Source organism: Somniosus microcephalus, chromosome 1 (assembly GCF_052327205.1).
Source record: "Somniosus microcephalus isolate GS21.2 chromosome 1, FLI_Smic_1.0, whole genome shotgun sequence".
NCBI classification, from domain to species: domain Eukaryota; kingdom Metazoa; phylum Chordata; class Chondrichthyes; order Squaliformes; family Somniosidae; genus Somniosus; species Somniosus microcephalus.
The window spans coordinates 430380333-430394510 of NC_140987.1; positions in this window are offsets into that span (position 1 = coordinate 430380333).

A 14178-nucleotide genomic window follows, 5' to 3' on the forward strand; every position below is an offset into this window, starting at 1 on the left:
CTCGTTTGTTACAGATAGTCATTGCCTGGCACTTGTGTGGCGCAAATGTTACTTGCCACTTATCAGCACAAGCCTGAATGTCGACCAGGTCTTGCTGCATGTGGCCATGGACTGCTTCATTATCTGAGGAGTTGCGAATGGAACTGAAGACTGCGCAATCATCAGCGAGCATCCCCACTTCTGACCTTATGATGGAGGGAAGGTCATTGATGAAGCAGCTGAAGATGGTTGGGCATAGGACACTGCCCTGAGGAACTCCTGCAGCGATGTCCTGGGGCTGAGATGATTGACCTCCAATAACCACAACCATCTTCCTTTGTGTTAGATATGACTCCAGCCAGTGGAGAGTTTCCCCCCTGATTCCCATTGACTTCAATTTTACTAGGGCTCCTTGATGCCACACTCGGTCAAATGCTACCTTGATGTCAATGGCAGTCACTCTCGCCTCACCTCTGGAATTGAGCTCTTTTGTCCACGTTTGGACCAAATGTAATGAGGTCTGTAGCTGAGTGGTCTTGGCGGAACCCAAACTGAGCATCGGTGAGCAAGTTATTGGTGAGTAAGTGCCGCTTGATAGCATTGTCGACGACACCTTCCATCACTTTGCTGATGATTGAGAGTAGACCGATGGGGCAGTAATTGGTTGGATTGGATTCGACCTGCTTTTTGTGGACAGGACATACCTGGGCAGTTTTCCACATTATCGGGTAGATGCCAGTGTTGTAGCTGTATTGTATTATATTTTGTAATGCTATGGACCACTTAGTATATTGCAAATCAATGTAGTTATCCATCACAGCAATTTCTGCATGGCTTGTCTATCTGAGTGTGCATGGAGGAGATGGGGTCTGTTTTGTCCCCTTTCCCCTGTAATTGTTATCCCTATTTATAGTTTCTTTCACTGGCATCTTGCAGTCGAGAGGCTGAGCAGACAGGAATATCCTCCTCTGTGTGATGAAATATATGCCTTCATCAGCCCCTGTGTTTTACCTGCATTGTATTGTGTGTACCGCCCCCTTTTCCCCTATTGTGTGTATTGGCTCCGCCCCTGTCTTTTGTCATATAAAGGTCTCAAGAGCTGTATGAGTCATTCTGCCAGACGAATCCGATGTGGAATGACGTGCAATGTTCTTAGCGATTAAAAGCCTTCAGTTGAATCCTTTAACTTCTTGTCTTTGAGTTATTGATGGCACATCACTCTGTAACCAGCTGCTAGAAGGAGGCTGGGCCCAGGCCTGATCCTGCCAGTCTCCCCTTTGGAGAGGTACCATAGCTTCCGCTTGCTGCTTCTTTGTACAACAGGACTCAGAGTGGAAACTGAGCGCACCAGGGCTTCAACTTGCACTTGGACATGCTCCATGACACTTTGCTATTGGCTGCACACAGGCAGAGTCCGTTCCAATGCAATGGCTGGTTGCTGCTGAACGTGCCTGGATGACTACCATGCAACAAATACACCACAGAGGAGTAAACACTGGCAGCGCATCTATTAAACAAAACAATTCACTCAACTCCCAAGGATCAGATATCAAGACAGTCATCTTGTTTTCTCTTACCATTGCCTTGGATGCAAAAATTCCTTATACGTGACCATTCTCTTCATATTGATGCTCTTACGAAAACTTTGGGTATGGCAGTGTAGTGGTCATGCGTTCAAATCCCATCAGGATAAGTTGTGAAGTTGAATTCAATAAATGTGGTCATTTGTGGGCTGGCACCGGACAAAATTACCATGAAGATTTCTGGATCAACTGTAAAACCCAATTGGTTTACATTTGTCCGTCAAAGAAGGGAACCTGCTATCCCTACCTGGTCTGGCTTACATCTGACTCCAGTCCGACTACATGGTTGACTCTCAATGACTCCAAAGTGGCCTAGCAAGCTGCTCTGTTTTAAAAACAATTACATTTACTTAAGGGAACTAAGGATGGGCAATAAATGCAGCTTTGCCACCATTTCCCATACCCCGAGACCAAATAAAAAAAAGAGACAGAAATGGTTTCTGACAGGATGACTAATATTTACAGCAGCAGGTTCAAGCACCAGATGCAAAGAATGATACGTTCAGACAGATGCTGTGCGCCACAGTGTGCCAATACAACTAAAACTTAGTCCAGAGAAGGACAGCGGTGCTGACTATAAATAAAGTAAAATCAAAGTAGTGTGGCGTACCGATCACAGAAAGGACACAATCCGCTTTCCGGTCCGTAGACTATAAATCAGACGTCATGCCTTTAAGAAGGATCACACCTTTAAGAAACTCGATCTGCAACATAGTTAAGCCCAGAGTGGGGGAGGAGCAGTCGAAGCTGTGCACTGATGAAAGGCAGTTGTACTTTGTGTAGTCTCTGACTCCATTTTGTGTTCAGCATGCAGCCTCAACAATTAAACCTTTTCTGTTGAACCTCTCCGAGTTCAGTATTTTTTGCTAGGAGTACGTAGACTCCTACAGTAGGATGGTGCGATAGGTTGGAGCACAATCAGTAGCACCACTTAAATGATGGGATGCAGGTAAAATTTCTCCAGTTCCTGAGTTCCTGATCTTAGCCTTGCTACTATGGGGAAGAACCAGGAGGAGGAAGAACGAACAGGAGGAAGAGGCATCCTGAGTCACTGTTGTGCCCACTAGGAGTTCCCTCACTAAGCCTCTCCGCCTCTCTATCTCTAGCTCCTCCTTTTAAGACACTCCTTAAAACCTATCTCTTTGACCAAGCTTTAGGTCATCTGTCCTAATATCTCCTTATGTGGCTCGGTGTCCAATTTTGTTTGATGGCACTCCTGTGATATGCTTTGGGGTGTTTTATTACATTAAAGGTGCCATATAAATGCAAGTTGTTGTTCTAGTGGCCAGGTCAGAGGTGCGCTGTTAACAGGTTAGTGCTGTTGCCTGCTCTCTTCGTGGCAATCACTGCGTGGGCTGGGAAAGCCATGCAGAAAATACAAGAATTCTAATTCTCTAAAATGTGACAAAGAACCTCCCAAAGATGTAGGTGTCAAATGCACTGCGCAGTGTAGAACTCTGCCGAACAGATCGCAATGGTACCAGGTTTAGTCCTCAGTCCATCCTGAGTTCAGCAGGGTGACAGGTCAGGGGTTAGAATTGGTTACATTGGCCCTGAGCTAGAGAGGGAAATTGTTGTCCAATGACCCCTGCTAGAAAGTGTGTGGTGAGCAAATTATTGGAAGACAAGATTAAGTTAACCCAGGATTGAGTGAACCCGGGATTGAGTGAAGTCAGGATTGAGTGAACCCTGGATTGAGTTAACCCAGGATTCAGTGAACCCAGGATTGAGTGAACCCTGGATTGAGTTAACCCAGGATTGAGTGAAGTCAGGATTGAGTGAAGCCAGGATTGAGTGAACCCTGGATTGAGTTAACCCAGGATTGAGTGAACCCAGGATTGAGTGAACCCAGGATTGAGTGAAGTCAGGATTGAGTGAAGCCAGGATTGAGTGAACCCTGGATTGAGTTAACCCAGGATTGAGTGAACCCAGGATTGAGTGAACCCAGGATTGAGTGAACCCAGGATTGAATTAACCCAGGATTGAGTGAACCCAGGATTGAATGAACCCAGGATTGAATGAACCCAGGATTGAGTGAACCCAGGATTGAGTGAACCCAGGATTGAGTTAACCCAGGATTGAGTGAAGTCAGGATTAGATGAACCCAGGATTGAGTGAACTCTGGATTGAGTGAACCCAGGATTGAGTGGACCCAGGATTGACTGAAACCAGGATTGAGTGAACCCAGGATTAGATGAAACCAGGATTGAGTGAACCCAGAATTGAGTTAACCCAGGATTGAGTGAAGTCAGGATTAGATGAACCCAGGATTGAGTGAACCCAGGATTGAGTGAACCCAGGATTAGATGAACCCAGGATCAGATGAACCCAGGATTAGATGAACCCAGGATTAGATGAACCCAGGATTACATTAACCCAGGATTGGATTAACTCAGGATTGAGTGAAGCCAGGATTCAGTGAACCCAGGATTGAGTGAACCCAGGATTACATTAACTCAGGATTGAGTTAACCCAGGATTGAGTGAACCCAGGATTGATTGAAGCCAGGATTGAGTGAACCCAGGATTGAGTTAACCCAGGATTGAGTGAAGTCAGGATTAGATGAACCCAGGATTGAGTGAACCCAGGATTGAGTTAACCCAGGATTGACTGAAACCAGGATTGAGTGAACCCAGGATTGAGTGAACCCAGGATTGAGTGAACCCAGGATTGAGTTAACCCAGGATTGTGTGAAACCAGTATTGAGTGAACCCAGGATTGGGTGAACCCAGGATTGAGTGAACCCAGGATTGACTGAAACCAGGATTGAGTGAACCCAGGATTGAGTGAACCCAGGATTGAGTGAACCCAGGATTGAGTTAACCCAGGATTGTGTGAAACCAGTATTGAGTGAACCCAGGATTGGGTGAACCCAGGATTGAGTGAACCCAGGATTGACTGAAACCAGGATTGAGTGAACCCAGGATTGAGTGAACCCAGGATTGAGTGAACCCAGGATTGAGTGAACTCTGGATTGAGTGAACCCAGGATTGAGTTAACCCAGGATTGACTGAAACCAGGATTGAGTGAACCCAGGATTGAGTGAACCCAGGGTTGAGTGAACCCAGGATTGACTGAAACCAGGATTGAGTGAAGCCAGGATTGAGTGAACCCAGGATTAGATGAACCCACGATTGAGTGAACCCAGGATTGAGTGAACCCAGAATTGAGTTAACCCAGGATTGAGTGAAGTCACGATTAGATGAATCCAGGATTGAGTGAACCCAGGATTGAGCTAACCCAGGATTGAGTGAACCCAGGATTGAGTGAACCCAGGATTGAATTAACCCAGGATTGAGTGAACCCAGGATTGAGTGAACCCAGGATTGAGTGAACTCTGGATTGAGTGAACCCACGATTGAGTGAACCCAGGATTGAGTGAAGCCAGGATTGAGTGAACCCAGGATTGAATTAACCCAGGATTGAATTAACCCAGGATTGACTGAAACCAGGATTGACTGAAACCAGGATTGAGTGGCCCCAGGATTGAGTGAACCCAGGATTGAGTGAAGCCAGGATTGAGTGAACCCAGGATTGAGTGAACCCAGGATTGAGTGAACCCAGGATTCAGTGAAGCCAGGATTGAGTGAACCCAGGATTGAATTAACCCAGGATTGAGTGAAACCAGGATTGAGTGAACCCAGAATTGAGTGAAGCCAGGATTGAGTGAACTCTGGATTGAGTGAACCCAGGATTGGGTTAACCCAGGATTGAGTGAAGCTAGGATTGAGTGAAGCCAGGATTGAGTGAACCCAGGATTGAGTGAACCCAGGATTGAGTGAACCCAGGATTGAGTGAACCCGGGATTGAGTGAACCCACGATTGCGTGAACCCAGGATTGAGTGAACCCAGGATTGAGTTAACCCAGGATTGAGTGAAACCAGGATTGAGTGAACCCAGAATTGAGTGAAGCCAGGATTGAGTGAACTCTGGATTGAGTGAACCCAGGTTTGAGTGAACCCAGGATTGAGTGAACCCAGGATTGAGTGAACCCAGGATTGAGTGAAGCCAGGATTGAGTGAACTCTGGATTGAGTGAACCCAGGTTTGAGTGAACCCAGGATTGAGTGAACCCAGGATTGAGTAAACCCAGGATTGAGTGAAACCAGGATTGAATGAACCCAGGATTGAGTGAACCCAGGATTGAGAGAAACCAGGATTGACTGAACCCAGGGTTGAGTTAACCCAGGATTGAATGAATCCAGGATTGAGTGAACCCAAGATTGAATTAACCCAAGATTGAATTAACCCAGGATTGAATGAACCCAGGATTGAGTGAACCCAGGATTGAGTGAACCCAGGATTGAGTGAACCCAGGATTGTGTGAAACCAGGATTAGATGTACCCAGGATTGAGTTAACCCAGGATTGAGTGAAGCCTGGATTGAGTTAACCCAGGATTGAGTTAACCCAGGATTCTGTGAACCCAGGATTGAGTGAACCCAGGATTGGATTAACCCAGGATTGAGTGAAGCCAGGATTGAGTGAACCCAGGATTGAGTGAACCCAGGATTACATTAACCCAGGATTGAGTTAACCCAGGATTGAGTGAACCCAGGATTGATTGAAGCCAGGATTGAGTGAACCCAGGATTGAGTGAACCCAGGATTAGATGAACCCAGGATTGAGTGAACCCAGGATTGAGTGAACCCAGGATTAGATGAACCCAGGATTAGATGAACCCAGGATTAGATGAACCTATAATGGAACGCACCTCCACAGAAGAAACACTTCCTTCCAGATTGCCAAGATGCTGCTAGGGCAGGGTCGTCATCTGTGTAGGTTTCTAGGGTAGAGTTGTCATCAGCCGGGTTGGAGTCATTATCCGTGAGGGCTTCCGCCCGAGGTCTATCGAAAGAGTCACTAAAAGTGATAGCAGCAGCCGTGCATGTGGTGAAAGATAGGTATCTGCATTCCTCTTGGCTAAGTCCAGAGAACATGCCTGGTCACAGGCAGCCTGTAACTTGAGGGTTTTATTCTCCAACAGACGCTGACATATGAAGGGAGATGCCATCCCATTAATAAAGGAATCACGAATTAACTCCTCCTGGTACTGCTCAGCTGTAACAGCTTTAAGATTACAATCCTTGCTGAGCCTGTGAAGTTTCTGAAGGAATTCGTCAAGTGATTCCCCGGGTTGTTGTCGAGTTGTGGCCAGTAGATGCCGAGCAAAAATTTCATTTGGGGACTTGACATACAGCTGCTGTAGTATTTGGATAGCGGCGTCATAGTCTACACAGCCTTCGATATAATCAAACACATGAGGGGATACATAATTAGCAAGTATCTCTAATTTATCAGGAACATTTTCACCACACACCCTGAGGAAGTTGCTGAAAGTACGATACCAGTGTTTCCATACCTTAGCAGCTGTAAGTGAATTCGGGTCCAGGTCGAGACGGGCGGGTCTGAGTAGTTTCTCCATGATGGATCGATTACTTGTCTGAGTTCCCTTCTACCGTTTGAGTCATAGCTGGCTGTTCCCGAAATCACCCAAAGCGTGGAGTCGATATCAAGTTGGTTAAATTGACGTAATAAAACTCACTACACACTTGGTTTGAGTATAAAGCAAGGCTTTAATCAACTTGTTTCAGAACATGGAGGTCTAGTTGTACTTCACTAGTTCCTTGTCTTACAAAATGTCCCTGGCAAGCTGGGGCCGACGCCCGAGTATTTATACACCTTGTACGGCACCACCAGTTATTTCACGAATAGTTTCTTGATGAATGATGAGATTTATAACACCCAGGATTGAGTGAACCTAGGATTGAGTTAACCCAAGATTGAGCGAAGCCAGGGTTGAGTGAAGCCAGGATTGAGTGAACCCAGGATTGAGTTAATCCAGGACTGAGTTAGCCCAGGGTTAGATGAACCCAGGATTGAGTTAGCCCAGGATTGAGTTAGTCCAGGATTAGATGTACCCAGGATTGAGTTAACCCAGGATTGAGTTAGCTCAGGATTGGATGAACCCAGGATTGAGTTAGCCCAGGATTGAATTAGCCCAGGATTGAGTTAACCCAGGATTGAGTGAATCCAGGATTGAGTTAGCCCAGCAGTACCTTCAGGAAAGGTAGGGCGGGGGGGCAGGCGGCGGGAGGGGGGAGAAACATGGTCAGGGAGAAAGAAAGTGCTGACACACACAAACAGGTGAGTTGTTTTTCAGCAGTCTTGGCAAGCCTCAATGAAAATAAGAGACTGCCTAAAGGTCTGGGAACTTTCCAGCACAAGGAAAGGCCAAAGTTCATACTCACTCCCACTGAAAACAAAGGGAGCTTTAACTTTGACTGTTTCTCACTTATTATCTGATGATCCTGTGACCTTGTGCTTCCTTTATATACAGCTGGCTGCACAGTGGAGATCGAGTACATTACCACTAGTGAAATTTTACTTTGTTCTTTGATCTGCCTGACTGTATCTTAAATTGAAAAACAAGCCCATTCCCATATATGTAGCAGAAACTCTTAAAGGCGTGATGCTCAATAAAGCAACCTTTAGAACATAGTGATTATTGTTGTGCTAGATTTGGAGCACTGCATCTTTCTAGAGAGAGGCCCAAAAATCCACAGCCTTTAGGCGGATTTGGGCTGCTATTGAGACGAGTGGCGGTGAATTTTCCGGTGGGACCCAACCACATTGGGTGTCAGCCTTGGTTGGGCAGTACCGGAGTGCCCTCGGGTGCTTCTTGCGTCCATCACCCTTCAGTCCTGATGATAGTGAATGAGACAGGACAGGCGCGATGATGCCACTCACCGGAATCTCCACCAGTCCCACCTCCAGTGCTCCCAACATACCACAAGGAGTAGGTGAACAGTATTTTAAAGAAGGCAGAAGTGGGGTCCGACAGATTATTAAAAGCTGGTTTCCTGACAGCAGCCTGTTGCAAAGCGATCAGCTGCTGTGAGGAAAGCAGCTGTTCTGGAAAAACGAGCCATTTTATTCCCCATTCTTCAGCCGGACCTGTCAACACTGGTGCACAATGGCTGCCCATCGCCACTATTTCCTCTCCCATCTAGCGGGCACCTCAGCTGCACCAATAGCGATGAAGGCACCCGCCCAATCTATTTAAAAAGCCTGGCCCTGAGAATTCTGACAGGAGCCAGGTACTCACCACTCCGCTTCCGCCCAAATCCCGCTCCCAGTTAAAATTCTCCCTTGGGCAGCACGGTGGCATAGTGGTTAGCACTGTTACCTCACAGCGCAAGGGACCCGGGTTCAAATCCGGCCTCGGGTGACTGTCTGTATGGAGTTTGCACATTCTCCCCGTGTTTGCGTGGGTTTCCTCCGGGTGCTCCGGTTTCCTCCCACAGTCCAAAGATGTGCGGGTTAGGTTGATTGGCCATGATAAAAAAAATTGAGCCTTAGTGTTAGGGGGGATTAAATACGTGGGGTTACGGGGATAGGGCTTGGGTGGGATGGCTGTCGGTGTAGGGACCGGGTGCTAGGGTTTGGATGATCAGCCATGATCTCGTTGAATGGCGGAGCAGGCTCGAAGGGCCGAATGGCCTACTCCTGCTCCTATCTTCTATGTTTCTATGTATATTTGTATGTGCGCATGAGTGTGTTTATTTGTTGCTGAACATATATATGCATATAGAGATACAGGTGCGTATCTGTGTGAGCATGTGTGTGGGTCTGTATTTGGTTATGCGTGTATATTATATGTCCCCATATTATTTGTTTATGTGTGGGTCAGACAAGCACTTGCTTACAGGAACAAAAAGTCAGAGCTCCTGTTTTGTGATATTTGAATTTATATTTGCGAGTATTTGCTTTTCTGCATGTGTGTACACCATTTGCAACAGCTCTAGGCAAGGCACCTGGATTTGCCCAATAACGTCCCACTATAGTGAGCATTTAAGATTCTGTACAATCTGGCTTTGCAATAAGAATTGCTTTGTCACCATAGGGATGACTGTTTCACAAGATCAAGTTAACAAAATTGATATAAATGAAGATGATCTTTTATCTCATCCATTGAGATAAAAACACTAAGGGGGGAAAATTGGGTGAGTAGCGCCACCTGTTAGCGCCTAAAGAGGCAGTCAGTGGCTGTAGCGCCACTGGCTGCGCCTCCCGCGATATTCAGCAGGGGCGCTAATGGTGGCGTTAGCCTTTTGCGCTGCGCCGCCACCGATGACGTCATCGGTGTGCGCAGCGCCCCATTCGCGCCCCGATCACGATATTTGGTAGCGAACGCCGCTGTAGCGCCATTCGCTACCCGCGCCCGGTTCACGGGGCCTTGCTGCGCCGGCAGAGGCGCAAGTTAAGGTGGCGGTGCGGGGCGGCCGCTTTTTCGGCGGCCGCCTGCCAGCACCTCCGTCCCCGGCCTCCTGGTCCCCCCCCCCGCGGCATTGCCGGCTGTTTCCCGAGAGCCCGGCACTTCTCCTTGGTGCCGGGCTCTTTTGCCGGCACTCGCGATCGGGGCTCGCGCTGTTGCAGGCACCTCCCCCTTAACAGAGGGAGGAAGGCCTGCAGTACCGCAGCGTGCTGTGCCGCAGCGTGTGGCGCTGCGGCACGTAGCGCTGCGAAATTCACTTTCAGCGCCCTAAGAGGGACGCGGAGCGCCTCGAGCCGCGCCCCGTCTCCCTCTAGTGGCACTTCAACTGAATTTGCGGCGATCGCTAATGCGGCGATCGCGGCGCAAATTCCAGCGCCCAGGCGAACTTTGCGCCGCTTGGGCGCCTCAGGCCAATTTCTAGGCCTCGTTCTTCATCACAACTAGTGTCACAACTCCAACTGTTTCTTAAACAATTCCAGGAATTTTGCTTCCATTACTCGACATGGAAAGCCTATTCCACATATTGATCACCCTTTGTGTGAAGAAGTTCTTGACGTCAGTTCTAAAATTTTCTTTCACTAGTTTGAACTTATGTCCCAGACTACGACCGTGCTAAATGGGATAGATTCAGAACAGATCTAGCAGCTCAAAACTGGGTATCCATGAGGCGCTGTGGGCCATCAGCAGCAGCAGAATTGTATTCCACCACAATCTGTAACCTCATGGCCCAGCATAGCCCTCATTCTACCATTACCATCAGGCCAGGGGACCAACCCTGGTTCAATGAAGAGTGCAGAAGAGCATGCCAGGAGCAGCATCAGGCGTAACTAAAAATGAGGTGCCAACCTGGGGAAGCTGCAACAAACACAGGACTACATGCATGCTAAACAGCGGAAGCAGCATGCTATAGACAGAGCTAAGCGATCCCACAGTCAACGGATCAGATCAAAGCTCTGCAGTCCTGCCACATCCAGTCATGAATGATGGTGGACAATTAAACAGCTAATGGGAGGAGGAGGCTCCATAAATATCCCCATCCTCAATGATGGTGGAGCCCAGCACACGAGTGCAAAAGACAAGGCTGAAGCATTTACAATCATCTTCTGCCAGAAGTGCCGAGTGGATGATTCATATCGGCCTCCTCAAGAGTTCCTCACCATCACAAAAGCCAGTCTTCAGCTAATTTGATTCACTCCACGTGATATCAAGAAACGGCTGAGCGCACTGGATACAGCAAAGGCTATGGGCCCCGACAACATCTCGGCTATCGTGCTGAAGACTTGTGCTCCAGAACTAGCTGTGACTCTAGCCAAGCTGTTCCACTACAGCTACAACACTGACATCTACCCAACAATGTGGAAAACTGCCCAGGTATGTCTTGTCCACAAAAAGCAGGACAAATCCAATCCGGCCAATTATCACCCCATCAATCTACTCTCAGTCATTAGCAAAGTGATGGAAGGTGTCATTTACAATGCTATCAAGCGGCACTTACTCACCAATAACCAGCTCAGCAATGCTCAGTTTGGGATCTGCCAGGACCACTCAGCTCCCGACCTCAATATGGCCTTGGTCCAAACATGGACAAAAGACCTAGGGGGAAAAATTCAGTTGGTTGCGCCTCCCGTTAGCGCCTTAAGAGGGCGCCAAGTGGGGCGCAAAGCAACGAGAGGCCGGGCACGGTGATGTTTGTGCCGCTCGTGAAATTAACTAGACATTTTGCGGCGGCGCTAAACACTACCGCCACGATCTCCTGCGCCGGCAGTTTGTGACTTCATTCGAGTGCGCAACACCCCGGTAACGCCCCGGACCGGATATTAAGTGGTGCCCCCTGCCTTACCGCCTGCCGCTAGCAACAACAGGTTGAGGGGAGCGTTATGCTGTCAGAAAGGGACTAGGGGAGCGCTATTTAAAGGCGACCGCTTCCTGCCTTTTTTTGTCGGTGACATTTTTGCACCACGCATTCTGAGAGAGAGAGAGAGAGAGACTTCTGGAGAGATTCAACGCTGTGTGAAGGAGTTTTGAGTACTGAGCAGCACTTTGCAGGTTCATTTTGATTTGCCCTTCCTTGCTTCGCCAGCGCTCTGAGGTAGCGCCTTGCTCCTCGGCCTTTGCACCTTAAGACAGGTGTGAAGCGCCTGATTTAGCGCTCCAATCACCTCCAGGGGCGATAAAAGCCAAGTTTGCTGTCGGAGGCGATAATTAGCGCCAGGTGCTAAACTTTGCACACCAATAATGACGCCCCAAATGGGGCGATAACAAATTTTTCCCCCCTAAATTCCAGAGGTGTGGTGAGAGTGACTGCCCTTGACATCAAGGCAGCATTTGACCAAGTGTGGCATCAAGGAACCCTAGTAAAATTGAAGAAGTCAATGTGAACCAGGGGGATAATGCTCCACTGGCTGGAGTCATACCTAGCACAAAGGAAGATGGCTGTGGTGGTTGGAGGTCAATCATCACAGCCCCAGGACATCGCTACAGGAGTTTCTCAGGGCAGTGTCCTAGGCCCAACCATCTTCAGCTGCTTCATCAATGACCTTCCCTGCATCATAAGGTCAGAAGTGGGGATGTTTGCTGATGATTGCACAATGTTCATTTCCATTCGCATGCAGCAAGATCTGCACGAAATTCAGGCTTGGGCTAATAAGTGGTGAGTAACATTCGCGCCGCACAAGTGCCAGGCAATGACTATCTCCAACAAGCGAGAGTCTAACCCTTGACATTCAACAGCATTACCATCACCGAATCTTCCACCATCAACATCCTGGGGGTCACCATTGACCAGCAACTTCACTGGACCAGCCACATAAATACTGTGGCAACAAGAGCAGGTCAGAGAGTAGGGGCTAAAAATTGAGTAGCACCCCATTTGGGGTACTAACTTCGTAGCGCCCCAGAAAGATTAGTGCCCCCGCACCAGAAATTGAGTGGTTGCGTCCCAAGAGGGAAGAGGGGCACTACTGGAAGCGCCTCGCAACCCTCTTGGGGCACTGCGAGTCAATATCGCGGCATGTCGTGCCGCAGTATTGCAGGCCTTCCTCCCCTTCTTAAAGGGGAGGGTCCTTGCGCAGCACGACCCGGGGCCCAGCTGGGCCCTCGAGGATCTGGAGAGCTGGCAAAAGAGCCCGGCACTCAAGAGAAGTGCCAGGCTCTTGGAGTGCAGCCGGCACTCTGCGGGGGGCGGGGGGGTGGTGGCCGTTGAGGAGGCCGGGGACGGGAGCGCAGGCAGCTGCTGGAAGGCGGCCAGCAATAAAAATGGCCGCCCTGCACCTCACCTTTAAATATCACCATCCCCGGCCGCAGGTAGGCCTCCCTGACCCCGTCGGACATAGCATCCGGCGGTAAGTCTTGGGGTGCTCCTGAAGATTGCGGCTTGGGCGCTGCGCACGGTGATGACGTCATCGCCGGCGGCACTGCGGGGCGCTGCGGGGCGCTACCGGTTAGCGCCGCCGCTAACCTCCCACTCAATTTCGTGGGAGGTGTGGGCGGTGCCGCATCTGGGCACTAGTTGCTTTGTGCCCCGTTAGGACCCTCTTAGGGTGCTAACGGGAGGAAAAAGCAACCCAATTTTTTCCCTAGGTATTCTGCAACGAGTGTCTCACCTCCTGACTCCCCAAAGCCTTTCCACCATCTAGAAGGCACAAGTCAGAGTGTGATGAATACTCTCCACTTGCCTGGATGAGTGCAGCTCCAACAACACTCAAGAAGCTCGACACCATCCAGGACAAAGCAGCCCGCTTGATTGGCACCCCATCCACCACCTTAAACATTCACTCCCTCCACCACTGGCGCACCGTGGCTGCAGTGTGTACCATCTACAAGATGCACTGCAGCAACTCGCCAAGGCTTCTTCGATAGTACCTCCCAAACCCGCGACCTCTACCACCTAGAAGGACAAGGGCAGCAGGTGCATTGGAATACCATCACCTGCAAGTTCCCCATCCTGAGTTGGAAATATATCGGCATTCCTTCACTGTCGCTGGGTCAAAATCCTGGAACTCCCTACTGAACAGCACTGTGGGAGTACCTTCACCACATGGACTGCAGCGGTTCAAGAATTACATAGGATATACGGCACAGAAACAGGCCATTTGGTTCAACCAGTCGATGCCGGCGTTTATGCTCCACTCGAGCCTCTGCCCGTCTTTCCTCATCTAACTCTATCAACTTAACCCTCTATTCCCTTATCCCTCCTATGCTTGTCTAGACTCCCCTTAAATGCACCCCGTAACTGCACCAATACTATTCGCTTCAACTACTCCCTGTGGTAGCGAGTTCCACATTCTCACCCTCTCTGGGTAAAGAAGTTTCTTTTGAATTCCCTATTGGGTTTCTTGGTG